Source organism: Chiloscyllium punctatum, chromosome 42, assembly GCF_047496795.1.
Source record: "Chiloscyllium punctatum isolate Juve2018m chromosome 42, sChiPun1.3, whole genome shotgun sequence".
NCBI classification, from domain to species: domain Eukaryota; kingdom Metazoa; phylum Chordata; class Chondrichthyes; order Orectolobiformes; family Hemiscylliidae; genus Chiloscyllium; species Chiloscyllium punctatum.
Window position 1 is genome coordinate 16,611,396 of NC_092780.1, and position 19,056 is coordinate 16,630,451.

Below are 19,056 nucleotides of genomic sequence, written 5' to 3' on the forward strand. Positions count from 1 at the left end.
AGTGTATCATGTTTAATACTGTAGTAGTGTTACTGAAGACGGGACTTCAACGCCACCCACAAGTACTGTGTGATGGTCAGTACCACCAATGTGGTTGGATTGCTGCATCTCAGCAGATATTGGGGAGACAGGCCGCCTACTTGCGGAACGTTTCAGAGAACACCTCTGGGACACCCGGACCAACCAATCCAACCACCCCGTAGCCCAACACTTCAACTCCCCCTCCCACTCCACCAAGGACATGCAGGTCCTTGGACTCCTCCATCGCCAGACCATGGCAACACGACGGTTGGAGGAAGAGCGCCTCATCTTCCGCCTGGGAATCCTCCAACCACAAGGGATGAACTCAGATTTCTCCAGTTTCCTCATTCCCCCTCCCCCCAGCTTGTCTCAGTCAAATCCCTCGAACTCAGCACCGTCTTCCTAACCTGCAATCTTCTTCCTGACCTCTCCGCCCCCACCCCACTCCAGCCTATCACCTTCACCTTGACCTCCCTCCACCTATCGCATTCCCAACGCCCCTCCCCAAGACCCTCCTCCCTACCTTTTATCTTAGCCTGCTGGACACACTTTCCTCATTCCTGAAGAAGGGCTGATGCCCGAAACGTCGATTCTCCTGTTCCTTGGATGCTGCCTGACCTGCTGCGCTTTTCCAGCAACACGTTTTCAGGGCATTGAGAAGGTCAAGTACAATTTTTCATCACCAGTTGCCACACCCAAGTCCCCCCAGTTGTAGGATACAGTGACATCATCTCTGACCATGACAGAGGGAGATGAAATTTGTGAAGTCTGGCACACAAACTCTCAATCATAACTTATAATGTCAGGCTATTGCTTGACTGGTCTGTGAAGCACTCTCCCAATTTTCATACTGACTGTCATATTACTGAGGGTGGCTCTGAATGACTAGTTCAGTGACAATTGTACAATGGAGTTCTCCTCCACACACCCCCACCCCCCAACATTTATTTCTTTAATATATCTCATACTTCAAATCAGACAAAACATTCTCATAACAAATACATGCTGAGAATAATTTATAAATCAGTGCCTAAATGCTGACTCATTGTACTCAAATTTTTTGAAGTTATTTTTCCCACCATTCAGGCTGACTGGTTTACAACCACTCTTCCTTTCCCTTCCTCATTGTTAAAAGAGGCAATGCAACATTAACAAATCTCCAGCTGCATATTTCCCTTGCTTCTGTAAACAGCCTAGAATAAATTTCATTCAGGCCTGGAAACCATCCAATTTTCAGAAAGATGCTAAACTCAAATATTAGTTCAGCTTGTTTGCACCAACCAATATTTCAAATTAACCTCAGATACAATACCACCCTGCCTCTTTGAAGTCAGACATAAAAGTATTAATTAAGAAGCAGGTCTATATCTTGCTCATCCACACAATGTTTTGGTTTCTTATCTGTCCTACTCTTTTCTTCATCTAAATGCATTTGCAAAATTTCAGGTATTAAGAAACTGATTAATATTTAAATTATGTGAAGGAGATATTAATGCATAGTAACAAAACATGTTATGCTAAAGAGATTTATAACAACCAAAATACATATAACATGCCTGTAGACTTAGGCCATAAAGTAATGGGATGAGTCACTTATGGTGCAATGGTAATATCTTTCATTGTTTACGGCTCATATAGTTATGACCGATTGTTCCTTGGTGTTGCACGGTGGCTCAGTGGTTAGCACTGCTGCCTCACTGTGCCAAGGACCCGGGTTCGGTTCCCACCTCGGGCAACTGTCTGTGGAATTTTCACATTCTCCCTGTGTTTGTGTGGGTTTCCTCCGGGTGCTCCGGTTTCCTCCCACAGTCCAAACATATGCAGGTTAGATGAATTGGCCATGCTAAATTGCCCAGAGTGTTGAGAGATGTGTAGGTTAGATGCATTAGTCAGGAATAATTGTAGAGTAACTGGGGATGGGTTTGGGTGGGATACTCTAAGGGTTGTGTGGACTTATTGGGCCAAAGGGCCTGTTTCCACACTGTAAGGATTCTATAAAAAAGCGATCAAAAAAATTCAAAATGTAGCAGGAACAGAACAATTTCAATAACAATAAAATATTTGCCCCTGAAGTCTTGAAGATATGCTTTATTTTGAGAGAAGTTTTGGTTTAATTATGATGGAACACTGTTGTAGAATATTATAAATTCATTGTTATGTAGTCCATTTGGAAACTGAGTTCAAATCTAGCATTAAGCAAATATGCAAAGGTAAATTTAGGGAAACTGGATAACTTATAATGAGTTACGGACTATACTAGATGTATGGTCATACAAACCTAACATTTACCTAGGTCAGAACATGAGCTGACCAATACTACTGTAATAACATAACGGAAAGAGGTGCAGTACCAAATAAACATTCAAGCTTGGATTTCAGTCACACTGATAGAACTGATTTAAGAAAACGGTTGTTCATATTATTTTTAGTTAAAAGATGAGTAGTCTTCAGAAAAAAGATCTACTACTAAACACTTCAAAATTTAATTAGATTATGACCTTAAGTAAAGACTTTTCCACTAAGTGGCTTCATCATTATTCTGATACATCAGTGTGGTTTCAGGTTTGCAGTCTTCTGACAAGTCATTGTCTGCACTAAACTTGTTAAGTGCCTTCAGTAAGAAAGCTGTGCTGCAGAAATCTTCCCACGCATGTAATATTGGAGATGTTTCAGACAAGTAACCAGTTGGATTTGTTCCTATGTGCTTGCAATCAATTTAAACATTTGCAACCATCACTCAATGTACTGCTACAGCCAAACAGCTTAATAAAGTTTATTTTTTGTAAGAGATTATGCAGAATCTAACCATAGTAAGTTGCTCCTGAATTATGAATGTAACAATAGTTTCTAAATGGTCTGAAATAATTTTAGAGCTTTGACTGTAATATTGCCACAAATAGACAATTTTTCCATTAATAACTGAAAGTACTCAAAATTAGTGAAGAACAGTCCTGAAAAATGGAACACCTCTACTTCTATCATCCAAGACAGCCATTCATCTAATCCTAGTTAGCAAAAAAATCAGGTAATCATAAATTAGATATAACGTGCAACACTATCAAAATTATGTGCCTGTTAGGAATGAGAACTAAACAAATTTGCATTTACGCAGCAACTTTCACAATCCAAAGATACCTCAAATTTCACTACAAATAAAGTACCTTTGAAATGCAGTTCCTTGTAGTGTACAGGGTTGCTGAGCACAACCTCAAAATGAGATAAATTATTATTACTGGATAAGGGAAAACGACCCCACTTCTGTGAGCTCAAGATCTCGCAAATTCAACCTGAGAAGGTAGTCTGAACTTTTAGTAGCATAGAAATTCGAAGTTTTTTTTGTTATTCTTACATGGGACACAGGCATCAGTGGAAAGGACAATTTGGTGCTCATTCCCAATTGCCTTTAAGTTGATTGAAGTTACCTAAAGAGCCAGAAGTCAGTCAACAACATTTCTGTGGGCCTGAGTCATATGTAGACCAGACCAGGCAAGATTGGCAGATTTACTTCTTTAAGGGGCATTAGTGAACAAATCAGCAGTGGTTACAAAATTACCACATGTACTTTTTAATTGCTTATGTTTTTGAATTCAAATGTCATCATCTACCATGTTGGGATTCAAACTCATGCCCTCAGAATATTAGGCTAGAGCACTGAATTACTTTTCAGTGACAATACTATCATCTTTCCTATTATACCATACTAAGTATTTGGCATAATACACATTTAAAATAAGTCAAGGCAGCACTTGCATAGATAAGTGATCATACCAAGCTGAGGCAAAGGTTTTCACAATTATAATAGCGCATGTGAACTCAGAGGATTGCAATGGAAATTGTAGCAACTGGATAAGAAATAAGTTGCAGAAATAGAACAAGAATTTTTTTTAAAAATGCAAAATATCAATACCCAGTGTACTAGCAATAGCTTTAACAAATACAGCAAGAGGAAGAGAGTAGTAAAGGGAAATGTGAACCCAAAGATGTACACATGACTATAAGTAGTCATAGAGATGTACAGCATGGGAACAGATCCTTCGGTCCAACCTGCCCATGCCGACCAGATATCCCAACCCAATCTCGTCTCACCTGCCAGCACCCAGCCCATATCCTATTCATATACCCATCCTAATGCCTCCTAAATGTTGCAATTGTACCAGCCTCCACCACTTCCTCAGGCAGCTCATTCCATACATGTACCACCCTCCGCGTGAAAACGTTGCCCCTTAGGTCTCTTTTATATCTTTAGGTCTCTTTTATATCTTTCCCCTCTCACTCTAAACCTATGCCCTCTAGTTCTGGACTCCCCAACCAGAGGGAAAAGGCTTTGCCTATTTACCCAATCCATGCCCCTCAGAATTTTGTAAACCTCCATAAAGGTCACTCCTCAGCCTCCAACGCTCCAGGAAAAGCAGCCCCAGCCTGTTCAGCCTCTCCCTGTAGCTCAGATCCTCCAACCCTGGCAACATCTTGTTAATCTTTTCTGAACCCTTTCAAGTTTCACAACATCTTTCCGATAGGAAGGAGGCCAGAATTGCACACAATATTCCAACAGTGGCCTAGCCAATGTCCTGTACAGCCGCAACATGACCTTCCAACTCCTGTACTCAATACTCTGACCAATAAAGGAAAGCATACCAAACGGCCTCTTCACTGTCCTATCTACCTGCGACTCCACTTTCAAGGAGCTATGAACCCGCACTCCAAGGTCTCTTTGTTCAGCAACACTCCCTAAAACCTTACCATTAAGTGTATAAGTCCGGCTAACATTTGCTTTCCCAAAATGCAGCACCTCGCATTTATCGGAATTAAACTCCATCTGCCACTTCTCAGCCCATTGGCCTATCTGGTCCAGATCCTGTTGTAATCTGAGGTAACCTTCTTCACTGTCCACTACACCTCCAATTTCGGTGTCATCTGCAAACTTACTAACTGTACCTCTTATGCCCACATCTAAATCATTTGTGTAAATGACAAAAAAGTAGAGGACCCAACACCAACCCTTGTGGCACTCCACTGGTCACAGGCCTCCAGTCTGAAAAACAACCCTCCACAACTATCCTCTGGCTTCTACCTTTGAGCCAGTTCTGTACCCAAATGGCTAGTTCTCCCTGAATTCCATGAGATCTAGCCTTGCTAATCAGTCTCCCATAGGGAACCTTGTCGAATGCCTTACTGAAGTCCATATAGATCACATCTACTGCTCTGCCCTCATCAATCTTCTTTGTTACTTCTTCAAAAAACTCAATCAAGTTTGTCAGACATGATTTCCCAAATGGGTAACAAATAAATGATGCACAAGGAATTTGAGAAATTATATAGTGGCATTGCAGGCAGTTCAGAGGAGGTTCACTAGACTGATCCCAGAGATGAGGGATCTGTCATATGAAGAGAGATTGAACAGTTTAGGCCTATACTTTCTGGATATTAGAAGAATGAGGGGAGATCATATTGAGATATTCACAATGATACAAGGTGTGGATAAAATAGACGTGGAGTGGTTGCTTCCGTTTGTGGGGCATTCTAGGACAAAAGCTCATAGTCTCAGGATGAGGGGTAACAAATTTAAAACAGATTTGAGGAGAAACTACTTCTCCCAAAGGATTGTGAATCTGTGGAATTCACTACCCCAAAGTGCAGTGGATGTTGGGACAATAAGTAAATTTAAGGAGGAGTTAGATTTTTAATTGGTAATGGGTTGAAGCGATATGGAGAGAAGGCTGGAAAATGGGGGGTAAGTAACACATCAGCCATGATCAACTGGCAGAGCAGATTCAATGCGTTGAATGGCCTAATTCTGCTCCTATATGTCATAAACTTATGAACAATTTTAATCCTTTTTCAAATGAACAGGACAAAATACTTTCAAAACAAGAAGAGAAATTTAATGATTTAAGTCCACAATAAAACAGTAATGGAGAAGGGAAGAAATTAGAGAGAAACTCACAAGCTCTTTTTGTTTCTACAAGTTTTAAAACATAGGAAATATTTTAGATTTATTGTCACGTACACTTTTTAAAAAGTGCCCCAGCTTCAAGAACAGCAACTATGGATTGGAAAATTGCAAATGTCATCTTACTACATGAAAGGAGCAGCCATGCCACAATACAAAGGTTGCTTGAGGTAAGGATTAGCTGTTATGATTAGCCTAGTTGGCTTTTTTCAGGAAAAAACTTTAGCTTTATGGATACAGGAGAAACAGGATTATTTGCTGCTTATGCTTTAAGACATGCAAGTGAAAGTTCCTCCAATCAACAGATCAGTTCTAAACTCAACAGTCCTACTGCATCCAGTCACTGATAGCGATGGACAATTAAACTAAAGGAAGTAGCTCTGCAAATAACCCCATTCCCAGGGATCAGAGAGCCCAGTACATCAAGTGTAAAAGATAACACTACAGCATTAGCACAATCTTCAGTCGAAAGTGCCAAGTGATGACTCACCGCAACATCCTCCAGTGGTCACCAACACTACAGATGCCAGACTTCAGTCAATTCAATTCACTCCATGTAATATCAAGAAACAGCTGGAAGCATTAGTCCTTGGGAAGGTTTTGGTTCCTGACAACATTCCAAATCAGTACTAAAGACTTGTGCTCCAGAATGTGACATATCCCTAACCAAGCTTTTTTGGTAGAGTACCTTTCTCAAGGTTCTTGCCCTGGGCCCAAACATCTTCAGTTGCTTCAATTACCTCCCCTCCATATTGTCAGAAGCACAGATGTTTGGCACCATTCATGACTCTCATACTGAAGCAACCCATGTTCAAAGTAACACGACCTGGGCGTTAACCATAAGATCAATGGCACAGTAGCAGAAATTAGACCATTCAGCCCATCAAGTCTGCTCTGACATTCAATCATGGCTGATACATTTTTCAACCCCATTCTCCCACTTTCTCCCCAAAACCTTTGATCCCCTTGATATCTCTGCTTGGGCTGAGAAGTGGCAATAGCATTCATCCAACACAAAGAACTAACCATCGTCCCTTGACATTCAAGGCCTTTACCACCACTGAATCAGAGACTATCATTTGGGGATTACCAATGACCAGAAACGCAACTGGACCTGCCATACATTTACAGTGGAAACAGATGCAGGTCAGAGACTGACAATACTGAAGCAAGTAACTCACCTAACTCCAAAAGCTTGTCCACCACCTACAAGGCACAAGTCAGGACTTAGTTGGGACACTAGCCAGTTGCCATGATGGGTGCAGCTCCATCAACAATGAAGCAGCTTGACACCATCCAGGACAATGCAGGCTGCTTGACTGGTATCACATCCACTCCACCACTGACACTCAGCAGTAAGTACAGCATAAATTCATCAAAGATCCTTAGACAGCACCTCCCAAACCCATATAATTAATTCCATCCAGAAGGACAAGGGCAGCAGATACATGTAAATGCTACCATCTGCAAGATCCCCTCCAAGCCACTCACTACCTTGACTTGGAAATATGTCACCATTCCTCCACTGTCTCTGGATTAAAAACCTGGGTCTAACTGCAGCAGTACAAAACAGCAGTTCATCACATCTGCACAACAGCAACTAAGGACAGGCAATAAGCTGGCAATACCCACATTCTATAAGTCAATATATGGACTTCCAAAAGTCGTTCAGTAAATTCTGTTAAAGATATAATCAACTTTTCTCTCGGTATGTTAACGACTTGGAAGGAGGAAATGGGAGTCCTGTATTTACACAATTCCAAGACAAACAACAAGGTAGGAAGATAACAGCCAAAGTTACAAGGCACAACACAGTGCACAAAAATATAGAAGATGGATAGTAGAATGTGGGTGGAGTGAGATCATCTACTTCCAGTGCAAGTAGTACATTAGAATACTGACAGGCTAGAAACCTTGGAGAAGGGAATTAGGTGTCTGTACACAAACCTTAAAGCAATTACAAAAGGCTGACAGAATATTTACATCAAGTGATTTGGAATAAGAAAAACAAGCAGATGCTTTTCCAGTTTTTCTAAGGAGTAAAACCTTCCTGTACTTTTTGTCCCATTATTTCTCTGTCTCTCTCCCCCACTTTTAGGACCAGCATTTAAATTAAAGTACTTGCATATATTAGGAAATCAAATAAAGTTATTTTTCCACAAATGGCTTTTGAGTAAAAGCATCTGGAAAAACTGATCTTAAAAGCAGGCAATGCACAACCAAACAAAACCATAAGTCATGACTTCCCAACATGATGTTCTTATTAAATTCACATAATTACCAATGGCAGTAATCTTATACTGTTTAAAATGGTTTCCTATTAAAAGGGCTTTTTTGGTGCAGTGGCAGTCTCCATAACTTTGCCAAGAAGTCTGGATTCAAGGCTCGCCTGTCCCAAATATACATCATAATATGTCTGAACTTCTGGCAATTGGAGACCAGAGTTACAGTTATAAAGTAATTTGCAAAAGAACTCTTGGAACCTGCCATACCCCTCATTGCATTAGAGCCAATCTCGATACCAGAAACTTAAACGTGGGGAGGGAATAGCTAGTGGTATTTTCACTAGACTGCTAATCAGAGACCCAGATAATATTGTGGGGTCCCAGATTCGAATCGCATCACAACAGATGGTGGAATTTGAATCCAATAAAAATCTGGAATTAGAAGTATAATGAAGACCACAAATCCATTAGTGATTGCTGAAAACCTCATCTGATGGACTAACATCAGCAAAAGTCAAAACAATGGCACTTTTACAAGGGAGAGGGACCGACAATAGGCAGCACATGGTCAGGTCAGTGCGTGCGCGAGAGCGACAGCGAGACCCACACTGCTAACTGACACAGTAGTGAACCTGCGCATTTACTGCCTTTGCTGTTTGAATTGACATACTGCTGCATATCGAAGTGCATCTAGGATAACTTAACCGTGAAATTCACAACTGATTTTGGAGGAACCTGTTTGGGAGAGGTCACAGTACAGAAACAAATAAGTGAATAGTTTTAAGTAGACCCTTGCTATAAATCTACAACAGTGAGTAGAGTGGGTTCTTTCTTGATTATATGTTGCACTGAGATATGTCTCTTGATTAAACTTAAAAATATAAGCCATAAGTATTAAGTTAGCCTGGAGCAGTGTTTTGTAGAGGAATAAGATGGTGCTATTTTCTGGGTCTGTAGGTTGGAAGCAGCAAAAATGGCCCTAAGTAGAGTGATATGCTCTTCTTGTCAGATGTGGGAGTTTAGGGAGAGTTTACAGGTTACTGAGGCTTGTATCTACAATAAATGCCATTGGTTGCAAATCCTATCAGACCAAATGGATCGGATGGACTAACAGTTAGAGGCAATGAGGAACTTACAAGAGCAAGGGGGTGTGATGGATGGCAATTATAGGAAGGAAGAAAAGTCGCAGATACAGTTACATAGATGGGTAAACTCCAGGAACGGTAAGTGAGGTAGCCAGGTAGTGCAGGAGTCTTCTGTGGCTATCCCCATTTCAAACAAGTATGCTGTTTTGGAAAACATAGGTGGCGATGGACTCTCCAGGTGAATGTAGCATGAACATTAAGTTTCTGGTATCGAGATTGGCTCTAATGCAATGACGGGTATGGCAGGTTCCAAGAGATCAATTGTGTTAGGGACTCTCTAGTCCGAGGCATAGACAGATGTTTCTGTGGCCAGCATAGAGAAATCAGAATGTCTGTGGCCACCCTGATGCCAGGATCAACGCTGTCTTAGAGAGGGTACAGAATGTTCTCAAGGGGGAAAAAGGCCCAGTAGAAGGTCATTGTACACACTGGAACCAATAACATAGGAAGGAAAAAAAAGGATGAGATGCTGAAGGGAGAATATAAAATTTTAGGCAGGAATTTAAAAAAAGGAGGTCCTCATGAGTACTAATATCTGGAACACTCCCGGTGCTAGTGAGGGTAGGAATAGGAAGATAGAGCAAATGAATGCATGGCTGAGGAGCTGGTGCGTGAGAGAAAGATTCACATTTTTGGATCACTGGAATCTCTTCTGGAGTAGAAGTGACTTGTACAAGAAGGACAGATTGCACCTGAATTGGAAGAGAACTAACATACTGGCAGGGAGATTCTGTGGAGTTGCTTGGGAAGATTTAAGCTACATAGGTGGGAGGATGGGACCCAGGGAGATAGTGAGGAAAGAGATCAATCTGAGACTGGTACAGTTGAGAAAAGAAGCGAGTCAAAGTCAGGGCAGGCAGGTCAAAGCAGACAACAAGTTGCACTGATAAATTAAACTGCGTTTATTTCAATGCAAGAGGCCTAACAGGGAAGGCAGATGAACTCAGGGCTTGGTTACAAACATGGGACTGGGATATCATAAGCAATTACAGAAACATGGCTTAGGTATGGGCAGGATTGACAGCTTAATGTTCCAGGCTACAAACGCTACAGGAAGGCAAGAAAGGGAGGTGAGAGAGGATGGGAAGTGGTGTTTTTGATAGGAGATGGTGTTACAGCTGTTCTGAGGGAGGGTATACCTGGAAATACATCCAGGCAAGTTATTTGGGCGGAACTGAGAAATAAGAAAACGGGATTGTATTTATAGATCCCCTAATAGTCAGCGGGAAATTGAGAAACAAACTTGTAAAGGAGATTTTAGTTATCAGTAAGAATAATAGGATGGTTATGATGGTGGATTTTAACTTTCTAAACATAGACTGGGACTGCCATAGTGTTAAGTGATTAGATGGAGAGGAATTTGATGATTGCGTACAAGAAAATGTTTGATTCAGTATGTGGATGTACCTACTACAGAAGGTGCAAAACCTGATCAACTCTTAGCTAATAAGGCAGGGGCAGGTGACTGAGGTGTCAATGGGGCAATACTTTGGGGCCAGTGACCATAATTCTATTAGTTTCTATTAGTGGAAAAGGATAAACCAGGTCTAAAAAGCTGAAGTTCTAATTTGTAGGAAGGCCAATTTTGACGCTATTAGGCAAGAATTTTCAAAAGTTGATTGGGGGCAGATGTTGGACGACTAGAAAATGGGAAGCCTTCAGAAATGAGATAACAAGTGCCCAGAGAAAGTATATTCCTGTTAGGGCGAAAGGAAATGCTGGTAGGTATGGGGAATGCTGGATGACTAAAGAAATTGAGGGTTTGGTTAAGAAAACGAAGGAAGCATATGTCACATATAGACAGAATAAATCAAGTGAGTCCTTTAAAGAGTATAAAGGCAGTAGGAGTATACTTAAGAGGGAAATCAGGAGGTGTTAAAGTATCTATTCGAGATGGCTCAGGGAATCCCTGATGGAGTCAACCTGTAAGACTCTATTGGTTCATCCCAGTGATAGTATTCTGTGGTAGTTTGGAATATAAAACTCTTAGACAGTTTAGTATAAATTATTACCTTTATTTTCCAATGGCAATGTTACACTATAACAGATACCTACAAGCCAGGCTTGAGCTAAGGTTCTAAAACCATTAGCAGAGTAGCGGCGCCAGCTCTTACCCTTAAGAGCTCTCTCAGGATACTCCCCTTATTGCTGCAAACAAGCTGTCTTTATACAGAATTTGGTATTAAAATTATAAAAATGCCACATGTCCTTAATTAGATAAGCAACAATAAAATGGCAAAAGTTTGCAGAGGAAGAGAGACTCATTGACAGGTCTGAGTACACTTGACTAATTAAGCAAATGCATATCAACATGGGAAACCTTGATCAAGCCAGGCTCAACACGTGCCCACACCTCCTCCCTCACACCTCTATCCAAGGCCCTAAAAGAGCCTTCCACATCCAAAGTTTTACCTGCACATCCACTAATATCATTTATTGTATCCGTTGCTCCCGATGTGGTCTCCTCGACATTGGGGAGACTGGGCGTCTCCTAGCAGAGCGCTTTAGGGAACATCTCCAAGACACCCGCACCAATCAACCACATCGCCCCGTGGCCCAACATTTCAACTCCCCCTCCCACTCTGCCGAGGACATGGAGGTCCTGGGCCTCCTTCAGCGCCGCTCCCTCACCACCAGACGCCTGGAGGAAGAACGTCTCATCTTCCACCTCGGAACACTTCAACCCCAGGGCATCAATGTGGACTTCCACAGCTTCCTCATTTCCCCTTCCCCCACCTCACCCTAGTTTCAAACTTCCACCTCAGTACTGTCTCCTTGACTTGTCCGACCTGCCTATCTCCTTTTCCACCTATCCACTCCACCCTCTCCTCCTTGACCTATCACCATCTCCTCCCCCACTCACCCATTGTACTCTATGCTACTCTCTCCCCACCCCCACCCTCCTCTAGCTTATCTCTCCACACTTCAGACTCACTGTCTTTATTCCTGAAGGGCTTTTGCCCGAAACGTCGATTTCGCTGCTCGTTGGATGCTACCTGAACTGCTGTGCTCTTCCAGCACCACTAATCCAGAATCTGGTTTCCAGCATCTGCAGTCATTGTTTTTAACACCAGGTTATAGTCCAACAGGTTTAATTGGAAACACACTAGCTTTCAGAGCGCTGCTTCTCCATCAGGTGATTGTGACAGGTGATGAAGGGACGGCGCGCCGAAAGCATGGATAAGATAAATAGACAGTCTTTTCCCTGGGGTCAGGGAGTCCAGAACTAGAGGGCATAGGTTTGGGGTGAGAGGGGAAAGATATAAACGAGACCTAAGGGGCAACTTTTTCACACAGAGGGTGGTACGTGTATGGAATGAGCTGCCAGAGGATGTGGTGGAGGCTGGTACAATTGCAACATTTAAAAGGCATCTGGATGGGTACATAAATAGGTGGGGTTTGGAGGAATATGGGCCAAGTGCTGGCAAGTGGGACTAGTTTAGATTGGGATATCTAGTCAGCATGGACAAGTATGACCGAAGAGTCTGTTCCCGAGCTGTATATCTCTCTGACTCTAAGGGAACCGCTGACCCACACCAATGTGATTGGCTCTTAATTGTCTTCTGTGCAATTAGGATGGTTAATAAACGCTGGGTAGCCAGCAACACCTTCATCCTGTGAATAAATAAAAAAGACAGCAAATGGGATTCATTGGATAATTCATTCCACGAGGGACAGACATATGGGGGCCAAATAATCCAAACCTCTCCTGCAAGATTCTATTATCCTAAAAAAAAGGTAAGTCAAGTGGACATAGCGAGAGGTCAGTATCTACAGGTTCCATGAAACTACCATGAGGAACCTAGATTTTGTCAAAAAAATTGGATCAAAATTTGGACAGTTATGGAATTGAAATACAAAGAGCTGTTAAATGTTTAGAGATAGGAAAGGAGAGAGTATCTTTAAATTTGTCAGCCATAGTACTGGTTCTTCAGCAATGCCATGAGCAGATCAGAGTCGAGATAACCATAAGATTTAGCGATTGGGAATGCCATGGAAAGAATACTGGTGGACAAAAGGAACAGCAAAAGAAGCCTGGTCTTTGGTAGAAGTTTGCAAGGGCAGCGATAGACGATATACCAAGTTATCACGGACCATGCAAATTACTCCATAGAATGCAATTGAAAAATAATTCACACAGATTTTACTTGATCAAAAAAATTGGCAGTCCTCGATGCATGCAAAATTTAAAGAATGATTCAGCATCTGTTTAATGCAATCATATAGAATCTGTGGTGTAAACATCTGTACATGAGGTTTGATCTATCATTTTGAAGTTTCATGTGTCCATCTCAAGATGGCTGCAGTTCTGTGGACTGGAAAAACTGACGAATTACCCCACTCCTTTATTTTGTGCAGATAAAGACCAATTCTGATACAAGTGCAGAATACGGGGAAACCCAGCAAGTCTGGCAGCATCTGTGGAGAGAGAAACAGAACTATAGAAAGTAATCTATTACTGATTGAAAGAACAAAATTAATGCACTGGAGTTTTAAAATCACCTGTTCAATTAAACACTTACTGACAATATACATATCAAAGATAGCTTTCTTCATTTCAAATTATGGCTCTAATTGTCACAAGCATGTTGGGATTCTTCCTTACTTAACATAAAAGTGTTTAATTCCACACTGATCCATTATCTCATGATTTACTGAACTTATAACTTGGACAGGGTTGCAGAAAACAACAGATAGAGCTGGATTTCTCAACCATATGGACAAGACATTTTACATATAGATACTTAGAACAATGTGGAAGGCTCAGGGGTTTTACTATCCAATTCAAAACAAGCCAATTCTTAAATTTGTATTATAAATATGCAAACAATCACATCACCTGTTCAATAAATCAATCCAGGCTTCCAGCTGAATACTTCAGCGAAGCAGCGATAATCCTAATGGCCAAGTTATCAGTCATAATTGGACTTGAAACTCTTTCTCCCTCTCCACAGATGCCGCCAGACTTGCTGGGTTTCCCCACATTCTGCACTTGTATCAAAATTGGTCTTGATCTGCACAAAATGAACATGGTGGGGTAATTCATCAGTTTTTCCAGCCCACAGAACTGCAGCCATCTTGAGACTGATGCATGGAACTTCAAAATGACAGATCAAATCTCATGTACGTATGTATAGATTACAAATTCTATATGATTACATTAAACAGATGCTGGATCATTCATTCATTTTTGCATGCATGGAGGACCGATTACCAACTTTTGTGATCAAGTAAAACTTGAGTTAACTCTTACTTTTCAATGGAGTCATCTGCAAAACTCCATTTAAGATCACAGCTCATCTATAATTCGAAGAGTACAAGAATAATAGACCTTTTGCCTATTAGTCAAAAGAGCAAAGTTCACAGTTCTGTTCATCAGCAGAATGGCCCAATTGCAGAAGCATGAAACTTCCTAAGAAAACCTAAATACGTAAATATCATGAATGTCAATTTATATTCAATAAGCTTTGCTGCTTTGAATCTCATCACGAGTAATGTAGTAACATGAACAGATTCCAAAAACAAAAATGCACTTAAAGAAACACCTTATAAATGTTAATACCTTTCAAAACAACCAAAGGTCAATGTACATTGATATTAAAATTATTTTAATAGTCAAAATGCTACGTGAACTAAAATCATGTGCATCATACACATTAGCTGACTTTGGTTTGTGTGTTGATACAGAAGTGTCCCCTGCAAAACACCAGAATCCTCTATAAGAAAAAATTAGAAAATAGCAAAATTAAATACATTGAATGCAGTGTCAAATTGAGAGCAAAATAGAAAATAATTTTCATAAGTGTCTCAACTTCTCAAGTCCATTAATTAGAAAGATATTCTAAGCAATGCAAACATGTCAAATTTGCCATGGATATTCAAATACACAAAAATCAGTAAAGTCAGGAAATGCTGCAATAGTTTTCTAAAAAGATTTGAGTTTAGTAATAGAATTAGACAGTTATGACAAATTATATTTGCCTGGTAAATGTTAAGTCTCGCAAAACTGAATTACCTTGAAAAGAGCTAGAAAACAAAACTGGCAATGAAAAGATAAGAAACATTCATGACTGATCGAGGCAGTAAGATAATTAAATGTGCTTTTGTGATGCTGATATATTTAGCCTGAATAGCAAAGTCCACAGAAATTAGAGTACATTATACCATACACTAGTCAAGCACACTTCTAGCAGCCATGTGCAGTCTGCTTCACAAAGAAAATTTAAAGATTTAACAACCTTCTGCACAATTAAGAATATCAGCGATGCCAACAGTGAAAGACCATAAGACGTTGAAGAGATAGGCCATTCAGCTACTGTCTGCTCCAATGAGATCATGGCTCATCTGATAATCCTCAATTATATTTCCCTGCCTTTTCCCATAACCCTCAGTTCCCTGCTTTTAAAAATCTCTCAGCCTTGAATGTACTTACTGAACCAGCTTCCACAGCCTTCTGCGTTGAAGTTTTCATAGTAACTACCCTCAGAAGAAATTCCTCCTCACCTCAGTATTAAACAAGTGACACCTTACTCTTAGATTATGCCCATCGACTCTAGGTTGTCCGACAATCTCAATTTCCACCCTGTCAAGCCGCCCAAGAATTAATAAAGTCACCTCTCATTCTTCTCATTGCCAGTATATCATTCCTTAGACAAGGGGACTAAAACTGTATGCTAGGTTTGATCTAACTAGTGCTTTGAGTAGTTTTAATTGACTTCTCTTTAAACTAAACAGCCAACATTATATCTGCCTTTCCTACTACCTACTGAACTTGTAAGCTAGCTTTCTGAGATCTATGTACAAGAACCACTAAATTCCCCTGTATTGTAACTTTCTTTGGCTTTTCCCTGGGTAAAAGAAAACTACAATCAGTTCTGATATAATGCAATAGTTCTATTGTCGTGAGATCTCATGTTCTAAGAAAATTGTACCATAACCATGTCATTTAAACTAATGGGCCAGAATCGCATTATGGCCAACACAGGTAAGGAAAGTTCGCTGTAAATAATGGTCTAAATTCTTCAATCTCATTAAAGCCAATTTGTGCATCAAAGCAGAACTGACTGTATATATTTTTAAAGGTATATAAACAAATTTGGGCTGAAGCACAAAAGAAAATAAGATTTTTTAAAAAATATATAAAAGCCAAATGCTACAGATACCAAAAGTAGGAAATAAAAATAAAATATGCAAATATTCAAGGCTCAGACAGCGTCAGGAAAATAAAATTTTCATAGCAATGAACAATGGGAGATCAAGTACTAGGTAATTTATTACATGCTTAGAGATCAAAAAGACAAACAAAATTAAGTTTTCATTCCTGATGTGCCTTCATACAACTTTCTTCAGACGACAGTTTCAGTACGAAGAACATCACTTATTAATCAGTAAATGAATGTGAACAAAAGAAATGGTAGAGAGTTATAGTACTTACATTCACATGAAAGAAACAGTGCATTAAGTTATTGGTTTACCATATGAAGATTGAGCATGAGCTTAGTTTGAGGATTGTTGCATCAAAACAGAGGAGTTGTTCTGCATGATTTTAAATCCTATGCCAAAAATGGATAAAAAGCCAATACAGACATGTTTTACTTCATTTTCTAAGTTGATTCAATTGAAATTAAACTGCAAGACAATAGACAATAGACAATAGACGCAGGAGTAGGCCATTCTGCCCTCGAGCCTGCACCGCCATTCAATATGATCATGGCTGATCATTCCTAATCAGTATCCTGTTCCAGCCTTATCTCCATACCCCTTGACTCCACTATCTTTAAGAGCTCTATCCAATTCTTTCTTAAATGAATCCAGAGACTGGGCCTCCACTGCCCTCTGGGGCAGAGCATTCCACACAGCCACCACTCTCTGGGTGAAGTAGTTTCTCCTCATCTCTGTCCTAAATGGTCTACCCCGTATTTTTAAGTTGTGTCCTCTGGTTCGGCACTCCCCCATCAACGGAAATATGTTCCCTCCTGCCAGAGTGTCCAGTCCTTTCATAATCCTATACGTTTCAATCAGATCCCCTCTCAGTCTTCTAAACTCAAGGGTATACAAGCCCAGTCGCTTCAGTCTTTCCGTGTAAGGCAATCCTGCCATTCCAGGAATTGACCTCGTGAACCTACGCTGCACTCCCTCAATAGCCAGAATGTCTTTCCTCAAATTTGGAGACCAGAACTGTACACAGTACTCCAGGTGTGGTCTCACCAGGGCCCTGTACCGCTGCAGAAGCACCTCTTTGCTTCTATACTCAATCCCTCTTGTTATGAAGGCCAGCATGCTATTAGCCTTCTTCACGACCTGCTGTACCTGCATGCTTGCCTTCATTGACTGGTGGACAAGAACACCCAGATCTCTCTGAACAGCCCCTTTACCTAATTTGATACCATTGAGGTAGTAATCTGCCTTCCTGTTCTTGCCACCAAAAAGTGGATAACCAGACATTTATCCACATTAAGCTGCATCTGCCATGCATCTGCCCACTCACCTAACTTGTCCAGGTCACCCTGTAATCCCCTAACATCCTCATCACATTTCACCCTACCACCTAGCTTTGTGTCATCAGCAAATTTGCTAATGTTATTGCTGATACCATCTTCTATATCATTTACATATATTGTAAAAAGCTGCGGTCCCAGCACGGATCCCTGCGGTACCCCACTGGTCACTGCCTGCCATTCCGAAATGGAGCCGTTAATCACTACCCTTTGTTTCCTATTATCCAACCAATTCTCTATCCAATCTAGTACTTTGCCCCCAATCCCGTGCGCCCTAATTTTACTCACTAACCTCTTGTGTGGGACTTTATCAAAAGCTTTCTGAAAATCCAGGTACACTACATCCACTGGATCTCCCTCGTCCATCTTCCGAGTTACATCCTCAAAAAATTCAAGAGGATTAGTCAAGCATGATTTCCCCTTCATAAATCCATGCTGACTCTGTCCTATCCTGTTACTATTATCCAGATGTGCCGTAATTTCATCCTTTATAATCGACGCCAGCATCTTTCCCACCACTGAGGTCAGACTAACTGGTCTATAATTTCCTGCTTTCTCCCGCCCACCCTTCTTAAAAAGTGGCACAACATTAGCCGCCCTCCAATCCTCAGGAACCGACCCCGATTCTATTGAACTCTGGAAAATAATCACCAGCGCATCCACGATTTCCCGAGCCACCTCCTTCAGTATCCTGGGATGCAGGCCATCAGGTCCCGGAGACTTATCAACCTTCAATTTTCCTGACAATCTGGGTTGGGGGGTGGTTAGTGATGGTGAAATCTCACCGTTAGGAAGCAGGGTTGTGAAATGGTGCTGTTAAATACCTCACCTAATCCTCCTTTCCACTGACTTCAATTATAAGTTCAAATTAGCCATTTTGTTAAAAACAACCAGGCAATACCAAACGATTGTTTCTCATCACAAACTTTAGGTAAAATCACAAGTTTGTAAAATTTTGAGCAGAGGAGCTCAAGAGATGAGAGAAAGTCATTCACTTCTACTGTTGTTTTTGGCCCCAACACTTGTAATGCTTCTGAAGAGCTGTTTCTTAAACTGGCTGTACACCGAGTCAAGCTGCTCATATATAGCTATAACACTAGTATTTACTGGCAATGTGGAAAATTTCCCAGCTATGTCTTGCACATAAAAAATATGTCCAACTATCCACCTTATGAGGTGACAGTCTGCCTTAATCATTAAGTGTCAGAAAAAGTCTG

At 40.8% G+C, this 19,056-nt stretch overlaps 1 protein-coding gene across 9 annotated transcripts in view; it reads right to left on the reverse strand.

Annotated features, from left to right (window-relative positions):
• Positions 1 to 19,056, reverse strand: part of LOC140465766 (signal transducer and activator of transcription 5B-like) — a 133,380-nt gene that overhangs the window by 102,958 nt on the left and 11,366 nt on the right. For 3 of the 9 annotated variants that reach the window (XM_072561506.1, XM_072561508.1, XM_072561502.1), the window contains exon 2: positions 14,182 to 14,356. The exons of the other annotated variants lie outside the window; for them this stretch is intronic. The gene's annotated coding sequence lies outside the window, so the exon portion shown is untranslated. The remainder of the gene's footprint in view (positions 1 to 14,181; positions 14,357 to 19,056) is intronic. 9 annotated transcript variants of the gene reach the window in all.